We start from the raw sequence: 23,466 nt of genomic DNA, 5'->3' as shown, positions 1-23,466 counted from the left end.
TGGAGGAGTAGTAGAAAGAACGGACCGCAGACAGGCTTCGAAGGCCTAACATAATAAAATTGGGCTGTAGGCACTTTATAATTGGTTCCAGGGGTACACGGGCAGCAGTAGACAGGTCAGTGGAGGCCTAGTGGAAGGAGGGACCGCAGACAGGCTTCGAAGGCCTAACATAAAAAAAATTGGGCTGTAGGCACTTTAAAATAGGTTCCAGGGGTACACGGGCAGCAGTGGTCTGGTCAGTGGAGGAGTAGTAGAAAGAAGGGACTGCAGACAGGCTTCGAAGGCCTAACATAAAAAAATTGGGCTGTAGGCACTTTTAAATAGGTTCCAGGGGTACACGGGCAGCAGTGGTCTGGTCAGTGGAGGAGTAGTAGAAAGAACGGACCGCAGACAGGCTTCCAAGGCCTAACATAATAAAATTGGGCTGTAGGCACTTTATAATTGGTTCCAGGGGTACACGGGCAGCATTGGTCTGGTCAGTGGAGGAGTAGTAGAAAGAAGGGACCGCAGACAGGCTTCGAAGGCCTAACATAAAAAAAATTGGGCTGTAGGTACTTTTAAATAGGTTCCAGGGGTACACGGGCAGCAGTGGTCTGGTCAGAGGAGGAGTAGTAGAAAGAACGGACCGCAGACAGGCTTCGAAGGCCTAACATAATAAAATTGGGCTGTAGGCACTTTATAATTGGTTCCAGGGGTACACGGGCAGCAGTAGACAGGTCAGTGGAGGCCTAGTGGAAGGAGGGACCGCAGACAGGCTTCGAAGGCCTAACATAAAAAAAATTGGGCTGTAGGTACTTTTAAATAGGTTCCAGGGGTACACGGGCAGCAGTGGTCTGGTCAGTGGAGGAGTAGTAGAAAGAACGGACCGCAGACAGGCTTCGAAGGCCTAACATAATAAAATTGGGCTGTAGGCACTTTATAATTGGTTCCAGGGGTACACGGGCAGCAGTAGACAGGTCAGTGGAGGCCTAGTGGAAGGAGGGACCGCAGACAGGCTTCGAAGGCCTAACATAAAAAAAATTGGGCTGTAGGCACTTTAAAATAGGTTCCAGGGGTACACGGGCAGCAGTGGTCTGGTCAGTGGAGGAGTAGTAGAAAGAAGGGACCGCAGACAGGCTTCGAAGGCCTAACATAAAAAAATTGGGCTGTAGGCACTTTTAAATAGGTTCCAGGGGTACACGGGCAGCAGTGGTCTGGTCAGTGGAGGAGTAGTAGAAAGAACGGACCGCAGACAGGCTTCGAAGGCCTAACATAATAAAATTGGGCTGTAGGCACTTTATAATTGGTTCCAGGGGTACACGGGCAGCATTGGTGTTGTCAGCGGAGGCCGATTGTAATGAGTGTCTGCCAGTTAGTAGTCCCAAACAATAAATAGATGTTAATCTCTCGCATGACAACAAAACGAAATCACCAAAGGGTGCAATCATTCGGTACTGGGGTGTGCTCCTCTGCGGAGTTTCAGACCTAGTAATTTGGCGCAAAGTATTTACTTGGGTATATATAGGACACTGCCCCGGACTATGTAAAGTACCATCATACATGTCAATACAATGGTATTGTCAGTGGCTGGAATTTAAGGATGTCAGCGCATAGACTAAACATTGGTGGAACTGTGAGAGATAATTGTGCAAGTGGTTTAGCAATGTTTGAGCTGGGGGTGGGGGAACTCTCTTGTGGCCGGCGGAACAGGCCCAGGGCCCCTCATGTTACAACAGTGTGTCTGACGTTGGGTGCGCACCACCACCGCCAGAGACACTTTATTGTACTATCAGGGACCCAGTGGCAGTGCCGTCGACCAAAAGCGGGCACACCCACCTCTTCAGACAAACAGCACTCTCACGGGTGCTGGTGCCAAGTGGCGATACCACGGCCCCGTGTGGGGAGTTTGGCCATTTAGGGAGGTGTAAACATGTCGTATGCTGGACAATCAGGTGCTGCAAATTACGAGATTGGAAAAGTCATTCAGAATAGTCCACAGGCAAGACCTTTTCATAGGAAAGCTAGGTGTCGGCCGGGCAAGGTGGGGCAAAAGATTTCGAAATCCAGTTGTGGTTCATTTTAATGAAGGTTAGATCATCTACATTTTGCGTAGCCAGACGAGTCCTTTTTTCGGTTAATATTGAACCTGCAGCACTGAATACTCTTTCTGATAGGACACTAGCTGCCGGGCAAGCAAGCTCCTGCAATGCATATTCTGCCAATTCTGGCCAGGTGTCTAATTTGGATGCCCAGTAATCAAATGGGAATGACGGTTGAGGGAGAACATCAATAAGGGATGAAAAATAGTTAGTAACCATACTGGACAAATGTTGTCTCCTGTCACTTTGAATTGATGCTGCAGTACCTGTCCTGTCTGCGGTCATAGCAAAATCACTCCACAACATGGTCAGAAAACCCCTCTGTCCAACGCCACTTCTGATTTCTGCCCCTCTAACACCTCTGGTCTGCTGGCCCCTGCAGCTCGTGTGAGAACGATCACGGGCGCTGTGTGCTGGGAATGCCTGAAGCAAACGGTCAACAAGAGTTGATTGTTTGGTTGCTATAATATTAGTTCCAAGTTCTCATGTGGCATAATATTTTGCAATTTGCCTTTATAGCGAGGATCAAGGAGGCAGGCCAACCAGTAATTGTCATCGTTCATCATTTTAGTAATGCGTGTGTCCCTTTTGAGGATACGTAAGGCATAATCCGCCATGTGGAAAAGCTTCCTCATTAAAAATATAATCATCCCCATCATCCTCCTCGTCCTCCTCCTCCTCTTCGCCCGCTACCTCGTCCTGTACACTGCCCTGGCCAGACAATGGCTGACTGTCATCAAGGCTTTCCTCTTCCTCTGCTGCAGACGCCTGATCCTTTATGTGCGTCAAACTTTGCATCAGCAGACGCATTAGGGGGATGCTCATGCTTATTATGGCGTTGTCTGCACTAACCAGCCGTGTGCATTCCTCAAAACACTGAAGGACTTGACACATGTCTTGTATCTTCGACCACTGCACACCTGACAACTCCATGTCTGCCATCCTACTGCCTGCCCGTGTATGTGTATCCTCCCACAAAAACATAACAGCCCGCCTCTGTTCGCACAGTCTCTGAAGCATGTGCAGTGTTGAGTTCCACCTTGTTGCAACGTCTATGATTAGGCGATGCTGGGGAAGGTTCAAAGACCGCTGATAGGTCTGCATACGGCTGGAGTGTACGGGCGAACGGCGGATATGCGAGCAAAGTCCGCGCACTTTGAGGAGCAGGTCGGATAACCCCGGATAACTTTTCAGGAAGCACTGCACCACCAGGTTTAAGGTGTGAGCCAGGCAAGGAATGTGTTTCAGTTGGGAAAGGGAGATGGCAGCCATGAAATTCCTTCCGTTATCACTCACTACCTTGCCTGCCTCAAGATCTACAGTGCCCAGCCACGACTGCGTTTCTTTCTGCAAGAACTCGGACAGAACTTCGGCGGTGTGTCTGTTGTCGCCCAAACACTTCATAGCCAATACAGCCTGCTGACGCTTGCCAGTAGCTGCCCCATAATGGGAGACCTGGTGTGCAACAGTGGCAGCTGCGGATGGAGTGGTTGTGCGACTGCGGTCTGTGGACGAGCTCTCGCTTCTGCAGGAGGACGAGGAGGAGGAGGAGGGGGTGCGAACGGCTACAGCCAACTGTTTCCTAGACCGTGGGCTAGGCAGAACTGTCCCAAAATTGCTGTCCCCTGTGGACCCTGCATCCACAACATTCACCCAGTGTGCCGTGATGGACACGTAACGTCCCTGGCCATGCCTACTGGTCCATGCATCTGTTGTCAGGTGCACCTTTGTGCTCACAGATTGCCTGAGTGCATGGACGATGCGCTCTTTAACATGCTGGTGGAGGGCTGGGATGGCTTTTCTGGAAAAGAAGTGTCGACTGGGTAGCTCGTAGCGTGGTACAGCGTAGTCCATCAGGGCTTTGAAAGCTTCGCTTTCAACTAACCGGTAGGGCATCATCTCTAACGAGATTAGTCTAGCTATGTGGGCGTTCAAACCCTGTGTACGCGGATGCGAGGCTAAGTACTTCCTTTTTCTAACCATAGTCTCATGTAGGGTGAGCTGGACTTGAGAGCTGGAGATCGTGGAACTAGCGGGGGTGCCGGTGGACATAGCAGACTGAGAGACGGTGGGAGATGGTATTGTTGCCGCCGGTGCCCTAGATGCAGTGTTTCCTACTACGAAACTGGTGATTCCCTGACCCTGACTGCTTTGGCCTGGCAAAGAAACCTGCACAGATACTGCAGGTGGTGCGGAAAATGGTGGCCCTACACTGCCGGAAGGGATGTTGCGTTGCTGACTAGCTTCATTGGCCGAGGGTGCTACAACCTTAAGGGACGTTTGGTAGTTAGTCCAGGCTTGCAAATGCATGGTGGTTAAATGTCTATGCATGCAACTTGTATTGAGACTTTTCAGATTCTGACCTCTGCTTAAGGTAGTTGAACATTTTTGACAGATGACTTTGCGCTGATCAATTGGATGTTGTTTAAAAAAATGCCAGACTGCACTCTTTCTAGCATCGGATACCTTTTCAGGCATTGCAGACTGAGCTTTAACCGGATGGCCACGCTGTCCTCCAACAGGTTTTGACTTTGCCACGCGTTTTGGGCCAGATACGGGCCCGGCAGATGGAACCTGTTGCGATGTTGATGCCTGCTGCGGCCCCTCCTCCTCCGCTTCAGAACTACTGCCGCCTGCACCCTGTTCCCCCAATGGCTGTCAATCGGGGTCAACAACTGGGTCATCTATAACCTCCTCTTCTAGCTCGTGCGCAACTTCGTCTGTGTCACCGTGTAAGTCGGTGGTAGAGCGTTCGTGACGGGGCAACATAGTCTCATCAGGGTCTGATTCTGGATCAGTACCCTGCGAGGGCAATGTTGTGGTCTGAGTCAAAGGACCAGCATAGTAGTCTGGCTGTGGTTGTGCATCAGTGCACTCCATGTCAGATTCAACTTGTAATGGGCATGGACTGTTAACTGCTTCACTTTCTAAGCCAGGGACGGTATGTGTAAAGAGCTCCATGGAGTAACCCGTTGTGTCGCCTGCTGCATCCTTCTCTGTTCTTGTTTTTGCTGAAGAGGACAAGGAAGCGACTTGTCCCTGACCGTGAACAACCACTAACGACGCGCTGCTTTTACATTTACCAGTTTCAAAAGAGGAGGCAAAAGAGCTAGAGGCTGAGTCAGCAAGGTAAGCCAAAACTTGCTCTTGCTGCTCCGGCTTTAAAAGCGGTTTTCCTACTCCCAGAAAAGGGAGCGTTCGAGGCCTTGTGTAGCCAGACGACGAACCTGGCTCCACAGCTCCAGACTTAGGTGCAATATTTTTTTTCCCACGACCACCTGATGATCCACCACTACCACTACCCTCATTACCAGATGACAATGAACGCCACGACCTCTTCCACCAGACTTCCTCATTGTTTTAAAAACGTAACCAAACTAACGGTATTTGTTGCTGTCAAACAACTTACACGGTGAGCTATAAATTCAGTATGATTTAGATACCCCTTTACAGGTGGGTGAGACCGCAAAGAAAAGCAGGCACAATGTTACACACTCTGTTTTTGGTGGCACCAAATGAGAGAGATGCCACACACGCAGTGTTAGGACTGGCGGAACGCACCAAGACAGATGATAAAGGTGCGTTCGCAGTCCGGGGTCCACCGTGCAGGTGAGAACCTGCTGCTAGCAATTAGCAGACAATATGGCGGTACACTAAAGTATACACGCGTGGGTTAAACCTCACCCAGCGTGAAGAAAGCGATCCTGTTAATTCACAGGACCGCAGTACCGCACTAGTGCGCGAGCAAGTGGTCAGCGGACTTAACCCCAGAAGGGATTGGAGCCCGATTAGACCCTTGCTGGCGTAACACCGCAACTGGGTGTGTAGAGAACCTTAAGCAATCTGTGCACAAGAGTGCGAGCGATGCCGCACTAACGGACGCCACTAACCACCCAGACTCGGGTATGGAAAGCGCAAGGCAGGCGCACGGCGCCGTACTGGCAGGCACAGCTACAGGACGCTGTGATGTGTGTTAGTGCTGTAGGCTAAGTCGGGCGCTAGGTAGCAGCCATACACCTTCCGCGAACAGACATTCAATAGGGTAGGGGTTTCCAAGGACGACTTGCACTCACAACATACACACATAAGCAATTGTAAAACAATACTAGCGCATGGCCGTGCGGTCATGCGCAGTTTATATAACAGCAGCACAGGAAGTGGCCGCAGCACTTTTGCCCTTCTAGGACCTGCCAAGAGGACCAATGGAATGTGCTGCAGAGCCTGAGCACATGACCCTCGATCTCCAACGGGAGACCTTACGCTGGGCATGCTCAGTACATGCAGACAAGGACTTAGTCCCAGAGAAGTCCGCTCGCTGCTGACCAGCACTGACTTTAAAGGCAGAGACTGGAGAAGCAGCACTAACTCTCAGAACAGAGTGAGAATGAGCAAGACGCTGGGACCGACGTCCTTGCTGAGCAGGCTCCACTGCGGCTGGACAAGAATGGGAGACCGCAGCGGAAGTGGCTCGAGATTCCCCCTGTGCAGAAGCGGGAACTCGACCCCTAACATTACCCCCCCTCCTAGGGCCCCCCCCTCCTTGGGCCTCGCTACGTTCGAAGGCAGCAATGAGCTGCGGGGCCCGAATGTGCTCAACAGGTTCCCAGGACCTGTCCTCGGGGCCATAACCCTTCCAGTCCACCAAATAAAATTTTTTACCACGCACCACCTTGCACCCCAAAATAGCGTTCACCTCATAATCGTCTGTAGACGAACCCGATGTCCCAGCAGATGACTCGGAAAAGCGGGACATATACACGGGTTTCAAGAGGGACACATGAAAGGTGTCGGTGATACCCAGGCGTGGCGGAAGGGCCAAACGATAGACCACAGGATTAACCTGCTCGAGGACCTTGAATGGACCCAAGTAGCGAGGAGCAAATTTAGTGGACTCAACTCGCAGCCTGATGTTACGGGCGGAGAGCCACACCAAGTCGCCAGGAGCAAAGGTCGGGGCGGGGCGCCGATGAGCATCAGCGGAGGACCTCATTCTCTCCTTAGAGGCCCGAATGGCATCCTGAGTGCGGTCCCAAATATCCCGTGCCTCCACAGCCCAGTCTGCCACCCTGGAGTCGGCGGAAGACACGGGCATAGGCACAGGTACCCGTGGATGCTGACCATAGTTGAGGAGGAATGGGGTTTGTCCAGTGGAGTCGGCAACGGCGTTGTTCAGTGCAAACTCTGCCCATGATAGCAAGGATGCCCAGTCATCCTGCCTGGCTGAAACAAAATGTCGCAGGTATGTGACCAAGGTCTGGTTGGCCCTCTCTACCAACCCATTCGTCTCGGGATGATAAGCGGAAGAGAGATTCAACTCAATACTGAGAAGACGACAGAGCTCTCTCCAGAACCGAGACGCAAACTGGGGACCCCGGTCACTGACAATTTTGTCTGGCATACCATGTAGGCGGAAGATATGTCTGATGAACAACGCTGCCAAGGCCCGTGCAGAAGGTAACCGCGGCAGCGGCACCAAATGCACCATTTTTGAGAAATGATCGGTGATGACCCAAATGATGGTACAGCCGCGAGACTTGGGCAAACCCACAACAAAGTCCATCCCGACCATCTCCCAGGGCCTATCTGCCACCGGCAAGGGATAGAGCAAACCAGCTGGCCTTTGACGCGGAGATTTATTTTTGGCGCAGGAGACACACGCCAGAACGTAATCCCTGACATCCCGGACCATATGCGGCCACCAGTACGTCCTCGCCAGTAGCTCAGATGTCCTCTTTGTCCCAAAGTGTCCACCCACCCTGGACGAATGAGCCCAAGAGAGAACCTCCGGTCGCAAATTAATGGGCACAAAAGTCTTGCCCGGAGGCACAGACTCTAGCGATACCGGCGCCACGGTTCTCAGGCTCTCGGAAGGGACAATAAGCCGAGGCTCCTCTTCCTCCTCCTCAGTTGACATAAGGGAGCGAGAGAGAGCGTCAGCACGGATATTCTTCTCCCCGGCGAGATAATGCAGGGAAAAGTGGAATCGGGAGAAGAACAGGGACCATCTGGCCTGGCGAGAATTTAGCCGCTGGGCTGTCTGCAAATAGACCAAATTTTTGTGGTCCGTGTAAACTTGGAAGGGAAACCGCGCACCTTCCAGAAGGTGTCTCCACTCCGAAAAGGCCAACTTCATTGCTAGCAACTCCCTGTCCCCGATGGAGTAGTTCCTCTCCGCTGGCGTGAAGGTCTTGGAGAAGAAGAAGCATGGATGCTTCCGACCTTGAGCATCCTTTTGGTAGAGGACTGCTCCAGCACCAACGGACGAGGCATCCACCTCCAGTAGGAATGGCTTATCCACATCGGGACGATGTAAGATGGGAGCGCTAGCAAAGTGGGACTTAATAGAAGTGAAGGCCTTGGAGACCTCTTCCGACCACAATTTGGGATTCGCTCCCTTCTTGGTGAGGGCTACCAAGGGAGCCACCAGAGTTGAGAAGTGGGGAATGAACTGGCGGTAATAGTTTATGAACCCCATAAAGCGCTGCACCGCTTTAAGAGAATGGGGCTCTTGCCAGTCCATCACAGCCTGTAGTTTGGCAGGATCCATAGCCAATCCCTGGGCGGAGATGATATAGCCCAGGAAAGGTAAGGACTCCTGCTCAAACACACACTTCTCCAACTTTGCGTAAAGAGAGTTTGCCCGTAGGAGGTCGAAGACTCTGCCAACATCTCTCCGGTGGGAGTCAATATCTGGAGAAAAGATGAGAATATCATCCAGATAGACTACAACCGAGGTGGAAAGCATATCCCGGAAGATGTCGTTGACAAAGTCTTGAAAAACGGCAGGTGCATTACAGAGCCCGAAGGGCATCACCAGATACTCATAGTGCCCATCTCTGGTGTTAAATGCCGTTTTCCACTCGTCCCCCTCACGGATGCGAATCAGGTTGTAAGCACCCCGCAGATCTAGTTTCGTAAACACTCTAGCTCCCCGAAGCCTATCGAAAAGCTCAGATATCAACGGCAAAGGGTACTTGTTCTTAACTGTGATAGCATTAAGACCCCTGTAGTCTATGCATGGACGTAGTTCTCCATTCTTCTTCTGCACGAAGAAGAACCCTGCCCCAGCAGGTGACACTGACTTCCTAATGAACCCTCTTGCCAGATTCTCTTGTATGTACTGAGACATTGCCTCCGTTTCCGGGAGAGATAATGGGTAGACTCGACCCCGGGGAGGCTCAGCACCAGGCAAGAGATCGATAGGACAGTCATAGGGGCGATGGGGCGGAAGGGTCTCCGCCGCCTTCTTGGAGAACACGTCTGCATATGACCAATATTGCTTGGGGAGAGAGGATAGATCTGCGGGTACCTCAGTAGTAGCAACCTGAACGCACTCTCGGTGACACCTACCCCCACATGATTCACCCCATCCCAGAATTCTGCCTGAGGACCACTCGATGTGAGGAGAGTGGTACCGTAGCCAAGGTATCCCCAACAGGACCTCATCAATACCCTCAGGAATGACGAGTAGAGAAATAATCTCCTGATGGGATGGCGACAGGGACAGAGTAACAGGGATGGTCTGATGTGTTATCTGTGCGGGGAGTGTCGACCCATTCACCACTCGTACCGTTACTGGTTGGGATAGCATAACCAGGGGTATTGCGTGACGTTGGGCGAAGGCAGAAGACATAAAATTGCCCTCCGCCCCAGAATCCACGCAGAGGTCTACCGAGTGGGAGGATGAGCCAAAGGTAATTGTCCCCTTAAAGGACAATTTGGAGGCAAACGTCGCAGTGTCTAGTGCACCTCCACCTACTACCACTAGACGCTGACGTTTCCTCGACCGCTGATGACATCTGGTGGCAAGATGTCCTGACTGTTGGCAAACCTGGCAACCCTGGAGTGCACGAGCAGTCTGGGACTTAGATCCCGCTCGTGACACCACCTTAGGTTCCTGAACCTCAGGAGCCTGAACTGGAGATTCCAAAGGTTTGGCGAAGGTGGGAGCCAGCCGAAACCTCTGCCTACACTGGGCTCGCTCTAACCTCCGCTCGTGAAAACGGCGGTCAATGCGAGTAGATACTGCTATTAACTCCTCCAGTGTGGCGGGAATCTCCCTAGTGGCCAGAGCGTCCTTAACGTGGTCAGCCAGCCCCCTCCAAAATATAGGGATAAGGGCTTTATCCGACCACTCCAGCTCAGATGCCAGAGTGCGGAAATGGACGGCAAAAAGGCTGACCAAGGACGAGCCCTGAGTCAGTGCCAACAGTTGGAGCGCCGTGTCATGGGTGACACGAGGTCCAAGAAAGACCTGTTTCAGAGTGCTCAGGAATAACGGAGCACTCTGCACCACATGATCGCCACGCTCCCACAGCGGCGTAGCCCACTGCAACGCCCTGTCCGACAATAAGGAAATTATAAAGCCCACCTTAGCCCGCTCTGTAGGGAAACGAGAGGCCAGAAGCTCGAGATGTATTGAGCACTGACTCACGAAACCCCTACAGGACTTTCTGTCACCAGAAAATTTCTCTGGTAGCGGGAGGCGAGATAGCGTCGGTACAGGAGCGGCAGTGGACAAGGTAGCTGCAGCCACACTTGCAGCCTGAACAGCGACAGCAGTAACATCCACAGCTGAGGTTGAACGCTCAAAAGCCGCCAACCTTCCCTCCAGCTGCTGGATGTACCGCTGTAAACGCTGATCGTCCGCCATTTTACTAGCCAGACCCTGGCGCTAGTATTCTGTTAGGACTGGCGGAACGCACCAAGACAGATGATAAAGGTGCGTTCGCAGTCCGGGGTCCACCGTGCAGGTGAGAACCTGCTGCTAGCAATTAGCAGACAATATGGCGGTACACTAAAGTATACACGCGTGGGTTAAACCTCACCCAGCGTGAAGAAAGCGATCCTGTTAATTCACAGGACCGCAGTACCGCACTAGTGCGCGAGCAAGTGGTCAGCGGACTTAACCCCAGAAGGGATTGGAGCCCGATTAGACCCTTGCTGGCGTAACACCGCAACTGGGTGTGTAGAGAACCTTAAGCAATCTGTGCACAAGAGTGCGAGCGATGCCGCACTAACGGACGCCACTAACCACCCAGACTCGGGTATGGAAAGCGCAAGGCAGGCGCACGGCGCCGTACTGGCAGGCACAGCTACAGGACGCTGTGATGTGTGTTAGTGCTGTAGGCTAAGTCGGGCGCTAGGTAGCAGCCATACACCTTCCGCGAACAGACATTCAATAGGGTAGGGGTTTCCAAGGACGACTTGCACTCACAACATACACACATAAGCAATTGTAAAACAATACTAGCGCATGGCCGTGCGGTCATGCGCAGTTTATATAACAGCAGCACAGGAAGTGGCCGCAGCACTTTTGCCCTTCTAGGACCTGCCAAGAGGACCAATGGAATGTGCTGCAGAGCCTGAGCACATGACCCTCGATCTCCAACGGGAGACCTTACGCTGGGCATGCTCAGTACATGCAGACAAGGACTTAGTCCCAGAGAAGTCCGCTCGCTGCTGACCAGCACTGACTTTAAAGGCAGAGACTGGAGAAGCAGCACTAACTCTCAGAACAGAGTGAGAATGAGCAAGACGCTGGGACCGACGTCCTTGCTGAGCAGGCTCCACTGCGGCTGGACAAGAATGGGAGACCGCAGCGGAAGTGGCTCGAGATTCCCCCTGTGCAGAAGCGGGAACTCGACCCCTAACACGCAGGACTGTCACTCAAGCACAAATGTCAATATTAATCTCCCACTGTTTGTTTTTATTTTTTCAGGGAGAATTTAGAAACCCCCCCAAAAAATGATCTTTTAAGGAAGAATTTAGAAAACAAATAAAAAAAAAGTGATTTTTTTCAGAGAGAATTTAGAAACCAAATAAAAAACAAAAAACAAATAGGCTTTCTATGGCCCACTATCGGAGAGAGAGAGATGGCACACCCAGGAGTCAGGACTGGCACACAAGCAGAAAGGCCAATATTAATCTCCCACTGTTTTTTTTATTTTTTCAGGGAGAATTTAGAAACCCCCCCAAAAAAATGATTTTTTAAGGAAGAATTTAGAAAACAAATTAAAAAAAAGTGATTTTTTTCAGAGAGAATTTAGAAACCAAATAAAAAAAAAAAACAAATAGGCTTTCTATGGCCCACTATCTGAGAGAGAGAGTGTTAGGGCTAGCGGAACGCACCAAATAATAAGACAGATAGTGTATGGTGCGTTCGCAGCCCGGGGTCCACCGTGCAGAGATGGAACCTGCTGCTAAGTAATGACGGACTATATGGCGGTACTCATAAGTATACACACGTGGGTTAAACTTAACCCAGCGTGAAGGAAGCGATCCTGTTGCGTCACAGGATCGCGGTACCGCACATAGAAGGCGAGCAAGTAGTCAGCGAACTCAACCCCAACTAGGATTGAAGTCCGATTAGACCCTTGCTGGCACAACACCGCAACTGGGTGTGTAAGGAAGCAGAATAACAATATTAGGGCACAAGAGTGCATGCGGTGCCGCACTGACGAACGCCACTAACCACCCAGGCTTGGGTAAGGAAAGCACAGAGGAAGTGCACGGCGCCGTACTGGCGGTCATAGCAACTGGACGCTGTAACGTGTGATTAGTGCTGTAGGATAAGTCGGGCGCTAGATAGCAACCATACACCTTCCGCGAACAGACATTCAATAGGGAAGGGGTATCCAAGGACGACTTGCACTCACAACAAACACACGTAAGCAAATGTACACTAGCGCATGGCCGTGCGGTCATGCGCAGTTTATATAGTTGCAGCACAGGAAGTGGCCACAGAAACTTTGCCCTTCCAAGACCTGCCAAGAGGACCAATGGAATGTGCTGCAGAGCCTGAGCACATGACCCTCGATCTCCAACGGGAGATCTTGCCCTGGGCATGCTCAGTGTGTGCAGACAAGGACTTAGTCCCAGAGAAGTCTGCTCGCTGCTGACCAGCACTGGCTTTAATGGCAGAAGCTGAAGAAGCAGCAGTAACTCTCTGTACAGAGTGAGACTGAGCAAGACGCTGGGACCGACGTCCCTGCTGAGCAGACTCCACTGCAGCTGGATAAGAATGGGAGACCACAGCGGAGATGGCCCGAGATTCCCCCTGTGCAGAAGCGGGAACTCGAGACCTAACATTACCCCCCCTCCTAGGGCCCCCCCTCCTTGGGCCTCACTACGCTCGAAGGCAGCAGTGAGCTGTGGGGCCCGAATGTTTTCAGCAGGCTCCCATGACCTGTCCTCTGGGCCATAACCCTTCCAATCCACCAGATAGAACTTTTTGCCGCGTACCACCTTGCACCCCAAAATAGCGTTCACCTCGTGATCGTCCGTAGACGAACCCGATGTCCCGGCAGATGACTCGGAAAACCGGGACATGTATACGGGTTTCAAGAGGGACACATGAAAGGTGTCGGTGATACCCAAGCGTGGAGGAAGAGCCAAACGGTAGACCACAGGATTAACCTGTTCGAGAACCTTGAAGGGACCCAAGTAGCGAGGAGCAAACTTAGTGGACTCAACTCGCAGCCTGATGTTACGGGCGGAGAGCCACACCAAGTCGCCAGGAGCAAAGGTCGGAGCGGGGCGCCGATGAACATCGGCGGAGGACCTCATTCTCTCCTTGGAGGCCCGAATGGCATCCTGCGTGCGGTCCCAAATGTCCCGTGCCTCCACAGCCCAGTCTGCCACCCTGGAGTCAGCAGAAGACACAGGCATGGGCACAGGAACACGCGACTGCTGGCCGTAATTTACGAGGAATGGAGTCTGACCGGTGGAGTCGGCTACGGCATTGTTAAGTGCAAACTCTGCCCACGGTAGCAAGGATGCCCAGTCATCCTGCCTGGCAGAAACAAAATGTCGTAAATATGTGACCAAAGTCTGGTTGGCCCTCTCTACCAACCCATTCATCTCGGGATGATATGCCGACGAGAGATTCAACTCAATACTGAGTAGACGACAAAGCTCTCTCCAGAATCGAGACGCAAACTGGGGACCCCGGTCACTAACAATTTTGTCTGGCATACCGTGTAGGCGAAAGATATGCTTGACAGCCAACGCCCGTGCAGAAGGTAGCCGTGGAAGAGGCACCAAGTGCACCATTTTGGAAAAATGGTCGGTGATCACCCAGATAATGGTGCAGTTACGAGACTTGGGTAAGCCCACCACAAAGTCCATCCCGACCATCTCCCAGGGCCTGTCCGCCACCGGCAGAGGAAAAAGCAAACCAGCTGGCCATTGCCGAGGAGTCTTGTTCTTGGCGCAAGAGACACACGCCCGAACATACTCTGCGACATCACGAGCCATATGCGGCCACCAGTACGTCCTCGCCAGTAACTCAGATGTCCTTTTGGTACCAAAATGTCCACCCACCCTGGACGAGTATGCCCAAGAGAGAACCTCCGGTTGCAAATTGGATGGAACAAAAGTCTTGCCCGGGGGCACAGACTCTAGCGAAACCGGGGCCACAGTTCTCAAGCTCTCGGTGGGGACAATAAGCCGAGGCTCCTCCTCCTCCTCCGCAGATGACACAACGGAGCGAGAGAGAGAGCGTCGGCCCGAATGTTCTTCTCCCCAGAAAGAAAATGGAGGGTGAAATGAAACCGGGAGAAGAATAAGGACCATCTGGCCTGGCGAGAATTCAACCGCTGGGCTGTCTGCAGGTACACCAAATTTTTATGGTCTGTGAAGACTTGGAAGGGAAAACGTGCTCCCTCCAAGAGATGTCTCCACTCCGAAAAAGCCAACTTGATGGCTAGCAACTCCCTGTCCCCGATGGAATAATTCCTCTCTGCTGGTGAGAAGGTCTTGGAGAAAAAGAAGCAAGGATGCTTCCGACCTTGAGCATCCTTTTGGAAGAGGACTGCTCCAGCACCAACAGAAGAGGCATCCACCTCCATGATAAATGGCTTATCAACATCGGGGCGATGTAGGATGGGAGCGCTAGCGAAGTGTGACTTTATAGAGTTAAAGGCCTTGGAGACCTCCTCAGACCACAATTTGGGATTCGCCCCCTTCTTGGTGAGGGCAACCAAGGGAGCTAACAAAGTTGAGAAGTGCGGAATGAACTGGCGATAATAATTAATGAACCCCATAAAGCGCTGCACCGCTTTAAGAGAATGGGGTTCCTGCCAGTCCATCACAGCCTGTAGTTTGGCAGGATCCATAGCCAATCCCTGGGCAGAGATGATGTAGCCTAGGAAAGGTAGGGACTCCTGCTCAAACATACACTTCTCCAACTTGGCATAGAGGGAGTTTGCCCGTAGGAGGTCGAAGACTTTGCAAACATCTCTCCGGTGGGAGTCAATATCTGGAGAGTAGATGAGAATATCATCCAGATAGACTACGACCGAGGTGGAAAGCATATCCCGGAAGATATCGTTCACAAAGTCTTGGAAAACGGCTGGGGCATTACAGAGCCCGAAGGGCATCACCAGATATTCATAGTGCCCATCCCTGGTGTTAAAAGCCGTCTTCCATTCGTCCCCCTCACGGATGCGAATCAGGTTGTAAGCACCCCGCAGATCTAGTTTAGTAAATACCCTTGCTCCCCGAAGCCTATCGAAGAGCTCAGATATCAAAGGCAAAGGATACTTATTTTTAACGGTGATAGCGTTAAGACCCCTGTAGTCTATGCATGGACGCAATTCCCCATTCTTCTTCTGCACGAAGAAGAACCCTGCCCCAGCAGGTGACACTGACTTCCTAATGAATCCTCTTGCCAGATTTTCCTGGATGTACTGTGACATTGCCTCCATCTCCGGGAGAGATAGTGGATAGACTCGACCCCGGGGAGGCTCAGCACCAGGCAAGAGATCAATAGGACAGTCATAGGGGCGATGGGGCGGAAGGATCTCCGCCGCCTTTTTGGAGAACACGTCTGCATAAGACCAATACTGCTTGGGGAGAGAGGAAAGATCTGCGGGTACCTCTGTAGTAGCAACCTGAACGCACTCCCTCTGACACCTACCCCCACAAGATTCACCCCATCCCAGGATTCTGCCAGAGGACCACTCGATATGAGGAGAGTGGTACCGTAGCCAAGGTATTCCCAACAGGACCTCATCAATTCCCTCTGGAATGACGAGCAGAGATATAATCTCTTGATGAGATGGCGACATGGACAGAGTAAAAGGGATGGTCTGGTGTGTTATCTGTGAGGGCAGTGTCGACCCATTCACCACTCGTACCGTTACTGGTTGAGATAGCATAACCAGGGGTATTGCGTGACGTTGGGCGAAGGCAGAAGACATAAAATTGCCCTCCGCCCCAGAATCCACGCAGAGCTCTACCGAGTGGGAGAATGAGCCTATAGTAATTGTCCCCTTAAAGGACAATTTAGAGGCAAACGTCGCCGTGTCTAGTGTACCTCCACCTACTACCACTAGACGCTGATGTTTCCTCGACCGCTGAGAACATCTGGGGGCTAGATGTCCTGACTGCTGGCAAACATGACAGACCTTGAGTGCACAAGCGGTCCGAGACTTAGATCCCGCTTGTGACACTTCCCTGGCCTCATGTGACTCAGGAACCAGGACCGGAGATTCCAGAGGTTTGGCGAAGGTAGGAGCCAGCCGAAACCTCTGCCTACACTGGGCTCGCTCTAACCTCCGCTCGTTAAAACGGAGGTCAATTCGAGTGGAGACAGTTATTAACTCCTCCAGTGTGGCAGGAATCTCCCTAGTGGCCAGAGCGTCCTTAACGTGGTCAGCCAGGCCCCTCCAAAATATGGGGATAAGAGCTTTATCCGACCAATCCAGCTCAGAAGCTAAAGTGCGGAATTGGACGGCAAAATGACTGACCAAGGACTCACCCTGAGTTAATGCCAGCAGTTGGAGCGCAGTATCATGGGTGACTTGAGGTCCTAAAAAGACCTGTTTCAGAGTGCTCAGAAACAGCGGAGCACTCTGCACCACATGATCACCATGCTCCCACAGTGGCGTAGCCCATTCCAACGCCCTGTCCGACAAGAGAGACACTATAAATCCCACCTTGGACCGCTCTGTGGGAAAACGTGCAGCCAGGAGCTCGAGGTGAATAGAGCACTGACTCACAAATCCCCTACAAAACTTGCTATCACCAGAAAATTTTTCTGGCAGCGGGAGGCGAGAAAATGTCGGAGCAGGGGTGGCAATGGACAGGGTTGCTGCAGCCACGGTAGCAGCCTGTACAGCAACTGCGGTAACATCCACAGCTGAGGTTGCGCTCTCAAGAGCCGCCAACATACCCTCCAGCTGCTGGATATACCGCAAGGATTGCTGTTTGTCCATCATTACTAGCCAGACCCTGGCGCTAGTGTAATGTTAGGGCTAGCGGAACGCACCAAATAATAAGACAGATAGTGTATGGTGCGTTCGCAGCCCGGGGTCCACCGTGCAGAGATGGAACCTGCTGCTAAGTAATGACGGACTATATGGCGGTACTCATAAGTATACACACGTGGGTTAAACTTCACCCAGCGTGAAGGAAGCGATCCTGTTGCGTCACAGGATCGCGGTACCGCACATAGAAGGCGAGCAAGTAGTCAGCGAACTCAACCCCAACTAGGATTGAAGTCCGATTAGACCCTTGCTGGCACAACACCGCAACTGGGTGTGTAAGGAAGCAGAATAACAATATTAGGGCACAAGAGTGCATGCGGTGCCGCACTGATGAACGCCACTAACCACCCAGGCTTGGGTAAGGAAAGCACAGAGGAAGTGCACGGCGCCGTACTGGCGGTCATAGCAACTGGACGCTGTAACGTGTGATTAGTGCTGTAGGATAAGTCGGGCGCTAGATAGCAACCATACACCTTCCGCGAACAGACATTCAATAGGGAAGGGGTATCCAAGGACGACTTGCACTCACAACAAACACACGTAAGCAAATGTACACTAGCGCATGGCCGTGCGGTCATGCGCAGTTTATATAGTTGCAGCACAGGAAGTGGCCACAGAAACTTTGCCCTTCCAAGACCTGCCAAGAGGACCAATGGAATGTGCTGCAGAGCCTGAGCACATGTCCCTCGATCTCCAACGGGAGATCTTGCCCTGGGCATGCTCAGTGTGTGCAGACAAGGACTTAGTCCCAGAGAAGTCTGCTCGCTGCTGACCAGCACTGGCTTTAATGGCAGAAGCTGAAGAAGCAGCAGTAACTCTCTGTACAGAGTGAGACTGGGCAAGACGCTGGGACCGACGTCCCTGCTGAGCAGACTCCACTGCGGCTGGATAAGAATGGGAGACCGCAGCGGAGATGGCCCGAGATTCCCCCTGTGCAGAAGCGGGAACTCGAGACCTAACAGAGAGAGATGGCACACCCAGGAGTCAGGACTGGCACACAAGCAGAAAGGCCAATATTAATCTCCCACTGTTTCTTTTATTTTTTCAGGGAGAATTTAGAAACCCCCCCAAAAAATGATTTTTTAAGGAAGAATTTAGAAAACAAATAAAAAAAAAAGTGATTTTTTTCAGAGAGAATTTAGAAACCAAATAAAATACAAAACAAATAGGCTTTCTATGGCCCACTATCTGAGAGAGAGAGAGATGGCACACCCAGGAGTCAGGAGGACTGGCACACAAGCAGAAAGGCCAATATTAATCTCCCACTGTTTTTTTTTTATTTTTTCAGGGAGAATTTAGAAACTAAAAAAAAAAATGATTTTTTAAGGAAGAATTTAGAAAACAAATTAAAAAAAAGTGATTTTTTTCAGAGAGAATTTAGAAACCAAATAAAAAACAAAAAACAAATAGGCTTTCTATGGCCCACTATCTGATAGAGAGAGATGGCACGCTCAGGACTGGCACACAAGCCCAAAGGGCAATATTAATCTCCCACTATTTTTTTTTCTTTGCAGGGAGAATTTATAAAACCAATAAAAAAAAAAAAAAAGGCTTTCTATGGCCCACTATTTGACAGAGAGATGGCACGCTCAGGACTGGCACACAAGCCCAAAGGGCAATATTAATCTCCCACTGTTTTTTTTTTTCAGGGAGAATTTATAAAACCAATAAAAAAAAATAAATAGGCTTTCTATGGCCCACTATTTGAGAGAGAGATGGCACGCTCAGGACTGGCACACAAGCCCAAAGGGCAATATTAATCTCCCACTGTTTTTTTTTTCAGGGAGAATTTATAAAACCAATGAAAAAATAATAAATAGGCTTTCTATGGGCCACTATTTGAGAGAGAGATGGCACGCTCAGGACTGCCACACAAGCCCAAAGGGCAATATTAATCTCCCACTGTTTTTTTTTTTTCAGGGAGAATTTATAAAACTAATTAAAAAAAAAAAATAGGCTTTCTATGGCCCACTATTTGAGAGAGAGATGGCACGCTCAGGACTGGCACACAAGCCCAAAGGGCAATATTAATCTCCCACTGTTTTTTTTTTTTTCAGGGAGAATTTATAAAGCCAATGAAAAAATAATAAATAGGCTTTCTATGGGCCACTATTTGAGAGAGAGATGGCATGCTCAGGACTGGCACACAAGCCCAAAGGGCAATATTAATCTCCCACTTTTTTTTTTTTTTTAGGGAGAATTTATAAAACCAATAAAAAAATAATAAATAGGCTTTCTATGGGCCACTATTTGAGAGAGAGATGGCACGCTCAGGACTGGCACACAAGCCCAAAGGGCAATATTAATCTCCCACTGTTTTTTTTTTTTTCAGGGAGAATTTATAAAGCCAATGAAAAAATAATAAATAGGCTTTCTATGGGCCACTATTTGAGAGAGAGATGGCATGCTCAGGACTGGCACACAAGCCCAAAGGGCAATATTAATCTCCCACTTTTTTTTTTTTTTTAGGGAGAATTTATAAAACCAATAAAAAAATAATAAATAGGCTTTCTATGGGCCACTATTTGAGAGAGAGATGGCACGCTCAGGACTGGCACACAAGCCCAAAGGGCAATATTAATCTCCCACTGTTTTTTTTTTCAGGGAGAATTTATAAAACCAATGAAAAAATAATAAATAGGCTTTCTATGGGCCACTATTTGAGAGAGAGATGGCACGCTCAGGACTGGCACACAAGCCCAAAGGGCAATATTAATCTCCCACTGTTTTTTTTTTTCAGGGGGAATTTATAAAACCAATAAAAAAAAAATAGGCTTTCTATGGCCCACTATTTGACAGAGAGATGGCACGCTCAGGACTGGCACACAAGCCCAAAGGGCAATATTTATCTCCCACTGTTTTTTTTTTTTTTCAGGGAGAATTTAGAAACCTCACAAAAAAAAAAACAGAAAAAAAAATTAGGCTTTCTATGGCCCACTATGTGAGATGGCACACACAGGGATGGCACTCGAGCAGAAATGCCAATCTTAATCTCCCACAGCTTTTTTTTTTAGGGAGAAATAAAAAAAACAAAAAAACACAGGGATTGTCCTACAATTACTTTTCAAAAGACTGACCGTCACATCCAAACATAGACTAAGTGTGAACAGGTGGTGTTACAGCACCTGTTCACACTTAGTCTATGTTTGGATGTGACGGTCAGTCTTTTGAAATGTATTCTTTAGCCTTCTGATTGAGCACTCTGCCTCCTAGTCACTGGTGTTTTAATTACAGCAGGTCCATTACCCCTCCATAGAGAGAGAGAATTTTAGTCTAAGAAGAGGTTTCACAGGTACCCATTCAGATGGAGACTTTTATTCTCAGCGAGGAAAGGCAAGTTTAGGACCTGGTATAAGAGAGATGCCGTAAAGTGGCTACCAGGTACACATAAAATTGGCCATTTTTATGCGCTAAACGCTCTCATTTTTTATATTTCTAGTGCAGTAATGCAGTTCAATATTCATGTTTCATGTTTGCATGTTTTAGCGCTGCAGTGTGCTGCCTTATTTACTTGTCCTACAATTACTATCTCCGTGCAGTAATCTCAGCCAGGTATGGCAGGCAAGCAATAAGGAGTGGACTGCTGCACAAATTAAATCAAAAGTGTGGACAAACAAACAAGATAGCTGTGCAGAAAGGAAGGAACAACAGGATTTGTGCTTTGAAAAAAGCAGTTGGTTTGCACAGCGGCGTACACACAGCAATGCAGCTATCAGGGAGCCTTCTAGGGCAGCCCAATGAGCTACAGCGCTGAGGGAAAAAAAAAGTAGCTTCCACTGTCCCTGCAAACAAAGGTGGTGTTGGACAGTGGAAATCGCTACAGCACAAGCGGTTTGGTGGTTAATGGACCCTGCCTAACGCTATCCCTGTTTCTGACGAAGCGACAGCAACCTCTCCCTATGCTCAGATCAGCAGCAGTAAGATGGCGGTCGGCGGGAACGCCCCTTTATAGCCCCTGTGACGCCGCAGACAGCAAGCCAATCACTGCAATGCCCTTCTCTAAGATGGTGGGGACCAGGACCTATGTCATCACGCTGCCCACACTCTGCGTCCACCTTCATTGGCTGAGAAATTGAAACGCGACTTTGGCGCGAAAGTCGCGTACCGCATGGCCGACCCCGCACAGGGGTCGGGTCGGGTTTCATGAACGATCCGTTTCGCTCAACCCTACTCGTCACCCACTTTATGTGCATGCATCTCCAAACGCTTAGCAAAGGTGTATCCAAAGTTATGTTTCAAGGCTCTGTAATGGGTTGGATATTGGCTTGCAGAATAGCTCTTATAGGTGGCACTGAACAGACAGTTTTCATCTTTATTTGCAGCTCTGGAGTCCTGGATTCAAATCCCACCAAAGACAACATCTGCAAGGAGTCTGCATGTTCTCCTCATATTTGCATGGGTTTTCTCCGGGTACTCCAGTTTACCCCCCACACACACACTCCAAAGACATACTGATAGGGAATTTAGGGGATAGCAATACTAATCTCTGTAAAGCTTTGTGGAATTAAAGGCGCTATGTGAGTAAAATAAATAAATAATATTGGAGAATATTTTGCATAATTTTCCTAATTCGGATTGCCTATAAGACTTCTTACACAATGTGTATCTCCACAAAGAAAACCAGCACCTCACAAGAGATTTTAAGCATAGTATACAACTAGATGGTGGCCCGATTCTAACGCATCGGGTATTCTAGAATATGCATGTCCACGTAGTTTATTGCCCAGCCATGTAGTATATTGTCCCGCGACGTAGTATACAGCACAGAGCCACGTAGTGTATTGCCCAGTCACGTAATATATTGCCCAGTCACGTAGTATATTGCACAGCCATGTAGTATATTGCCCAGCCACGTACTATACTGCCCAGCTACGTAGTATATTGCCCAGCCACATAGTATATTGCACAGCCCACGTAGTATATTACCCAGTCACGTAGTATATTGCACAGCCCACGTACTATATTGCCCAGTCATGTAGTATATTGCCCAGCCACGTAGTATATTGCCCAGCGACATAGTATACAGCACAGAGCATATTGCCCAGCCACGTAGTATATTGCCCAGTTACGTAGTATATTGCCCAGTGACGTACAGCACAGAGCCACGCAGTATATTGCCCAGTCACATAGTGTATTGCCCAGTGACGTAGTATACAGCACAGAGCCACGTAGTATATTGCCCAGCGACGTAGTATACAGCACAGAGCATATTGCCCAGTTATGTAGTATATTTCCCAGTTACGTAGTATATCGCCCAGTGACGTAGTATATTGCCCAGTCAGGTAGTATATTGGCCAGCCACGTAGTGTATTGCCCAGTTACGTAGTATTATGCCCAGTGACGTAGTATACAGCACAGAGCCACGCAGTATATTGCCCAGATACTTAGTATATTGCCCAGCCACGTATGTCACAGGTTAAAAAATAAAAAATAAACATACTCACCTTCTGATCCGAGGGCACCTTGTAGTTCTGTCGCCTGTTCGCCAACTTCTGGTCCCAGGGTGTGATGACGTCGCGGTCACATGACCGTGACGTCATGGCAAGTCCTTCTCGCGCAGGACCTGTGATGATGTCGCGGTCACATGACCGTGACATCATGGAAGATCCTTCTCGCGCATGCGCGCAGGACCTGTGATGACGTCGTGGTCACATGACCATGACGTCATGGAAGATTCTTCTCGCGCAGGCATGCAGGACCTGTGATAACATCGCGGTCACATGACCGTGACGTCATGGAAGGTCCTTGTCGCATACCATCCTTAGCACCTGAGCATCGCGAGTAGCGGGAAAGGCGCCGGAGGGTGAGTATATGATGATTTTTTATTTTTTTTATTATTTTTAACATTAGATCTTTTTACTATTGATGCTGCATATGCAGCATCAATAGTAAAAACTTGGTCACACAGGGTTAATAGTGGCGGTAACGGCGTGAGTTACCCGCGGCATAACACGGAACACGGTCCATTACCGCTGGCATTAACACTGTGTGAGCGGTGACTGCGGGGAATATGGAGCGGGCACTGATGGCAGGGGAGTAGGGAGGGACTAATCGGACTGTGGCCGTCGCTGATTGGTCGCGGCAGCCATGACAGGCAGCTGGTGAGACCAATCAGC

Source organism: Ranitomeya imitator, chromosome 3, assembly GCF_032444005.1.
Source record: "Ranitomeya imitator isolate aRanImi1 chromosome 3, aRanImi1.pri, whole genome shotgun sequence".
NCBI lineage: Eukaryota > Metazoa > Chordata > Amphibia > Anura > Dendrobatidae > Ranitomeya > Ranitomeya imitator.
This window is presented reverse-complemented; position numbering follows the sequence as displayed.